The sequence below is a fragment of the Mus caroli genome, chromosome 1, assembly GCF_900094665.2.
Source record: "Mus caroli chromosome 1, CAROLI_EIJ_v1.1, whole genome shotgun sequence".
Taxonomy (NCBI): domain Eukaryota; kingdom Metazoa; phylum Chordata; class Mammalia; order Rodentia; family Muridae; genus Mus; species Mus caroli.
In genome coordinates, this window is record NC_034570.1 from 103,958,032 (window position 1) to 103,960,564 (window position 2,533).

A 2,533-nucleotide genomic window follows, 5' to 3' on the forward strand; every position below is an offset into this window, starting at 1 on the left:
AACAGCTAAATTAGTGGTGCTGAAGAACACAACTCTAAGTTACTTTAGGTAATAATTGATGAAAACATAATAGACAAATTATATATCCAATGGAAAAAATATTATTATTATTCAGCTAAATTGACATATTATTAAACCAGTTCTTAATGGGTCATCACTGGGCCCATAGATTAATGAATAATAAAACCCTTTTCAGAAAAAAAAAAAAAAAACCAACTTGCATTTCATAGATGGTGACTAAAGAGAACCACAATTGTCTACTTGAAGCACTTAAAATTGTGAAGAATGTTGAAACCTAAATGGAACATGTATACTCTTCTCAAGAGTCTCTCCTCAAGACTCAGAAATAACTGTGGAAGAGGCATGGACAGATTCCAACATGCAGAGTCACTCACACTATATCTGGGCCACACTCTTTTGTGGTAATTTCACCTATCCCAGTGATTGAACATTTCTTCACAGGTATTAGAACCTGCTGTTACAGGTCTCCAACATATACTGAAGAACAGCTGAGAAATCCAACTTTGTAAACTGAACAACTATTATATTGTTTAATTTTCCAAAATGTAGAAATATATGTGCATATGTACATAAACATATATGATTAATACACACATTACTATATACATTAAAAGGAAAATATGTATGTGTATATACACACCATACACACAGTACATAAGTATTCATTAAGACTGAGCTTCCCATAATCCATTGATCTTTTCATTAGGTTCAGTCACGGTTTCTGTAATGGTCTAAATTTGCTGTAAACAGAATATAATGAGGGGTAATGGGTCAATTTCTCTATTAACCATAGAGAAATGGTTAGGATGAGATTTGGAATATAGTTAAGCAATTGTACGAGTCCAATAAGATGGTATTATGAGATTTTCTTGCAAGACCCAAGGCCTTATTAACTCCTGGTAGTTGACTAGTTTTTTAGTACAGGTTATGATTTTACTTCTTTATAGTGGACCTTAAGTTAAATTAGACAGATGTTGGTTACCATCAACAAGTAAGTACCACTTATTTCATCTTTATTATTGTATTGACATATTGGTCATTAGTATTATTCATAGGTGTCACAGCTGGTAGAAATATTAACCGTTTCCTTCACTTGGCATCTTGAATATTACTTTCTGTATCATGGACGCTGAAGCTAACCTATAGGAAAGAGGTTTTAGGTTATGTCAAACATGAATCTTCCAAGTCCTGTTTCTGGAGTGTATGATGTCTTCCCCAATAGAGGCTTTCCTTTAACCTTGGAGAGGTATCCCGGACTAACCAGTAAAAGGATTTTGCTTATGTTTGTTTAAGTTGACAATTATGTTTAATCTATGTGGAGAGCATTTTCAGCCCTGGTGCCACTATTTCATTTAAGCCGTGAGTGTGTCCACATGTGTGCTTGCATGTGTGTGTGTGTGTTATAATGGTGGCCCCCATCTGGAAGTTTGACTGCACTCACCCCATGCAGTGTGAGCATAGGGCTGTAAGAAGCCATAATACCCTGCTCCGGGGGGTGGGGAGGCACAGTCTGAGGTTCCCAGGACAATGCCAGAAGCAGGCTTGTGGGTCCCTGGGCCTCAGGGAGACCAGGAATGGCAATTCTCACTCTTGGACACTGCAGAAGCTGCTGGATGCTGCAAAGAGCTGAGAACAGAATATGAGCCCACAGGTGGGTTATAGCTGTGAGTAGGGGTGGAAGGCTAAGGGAAAAGGGGGAGGAAAGCTCTGGTTGGTTCCTGCAAGGAGGAGAGTCCTTGGTTTTCTCAGGCAGGCAGCCTGACTTGGTGGAGGCGATGGCTGAGAACATGAAGAGGCCTACTGAAGGCGATGAGATGTGCAGCTCTTTAGAGGAAGACTTGCCCTCTTGTTCCCATGACAAGTCCGATGAGAAGAGGCAGTCAATAGTTTTGAAGTGTTTATTGTCATAGAGGAGAGTTGTGATGAGTGAAACTGTACCCCGTTTTCTCAGGGTGGACCTGAGGTTAAATAACTTTTGCAGGGAGGAATGTCTGGGAAGGAGAGAGAATTGTCTAAACCCATCAGGGCTTTAGGTAGGTCATTCAAATGGAGATCTGTCTTGAGGCTACATGATTTGTTGTCATGTCCTCTACCTGTAGAGGGGTTTGGGGCATTGCCCTACATGACTGGTGGCCATAGAATTATGGAGAGCTGAGGCCTTGTGTCAGGAGCCTAGTGTCTGGGAGCATAGCAAATGGCTTCCATTCCTAGCAGAAACACATGCTGGGTCTTCAGGGTTTAAACGTACCTCAACCAGAAAGCATACTGCCTTTTCACAGTCATGTGTGTGTGTGTGTGTGTGCATCCAATTTTTATGTATTCTGAATAACTTTAAGTGAATGTAAAATAAAAATGATCCCTTGAGATTTTACCCATTAACCTTGATGCTTCTTTCCATTATGCATCACTATCTTCCCTGTCCTCATTTATGCAACCACTTCTTGGTTTTCTTTTTCTTTTTCTTTTCTTTTTCTCTTTCTTTCTTTCTTTCTTTCTTTCTTTCTTTCTTTCT

The 2,533-nt window shown here is 39.6% G+C and overlaps 1 pseudogene; it reads right to left on the bottom strand.

The window, feature by feature from the left end:
• Positions 1 to 1,110: 1,110 nt before the first annotated feature.
• The window catches only part of LOC110295909, a 26,722-nt pseudogene continuing 25,299 nt past the window's right edge, over positions 1,111 to 2,533 (bottom strand).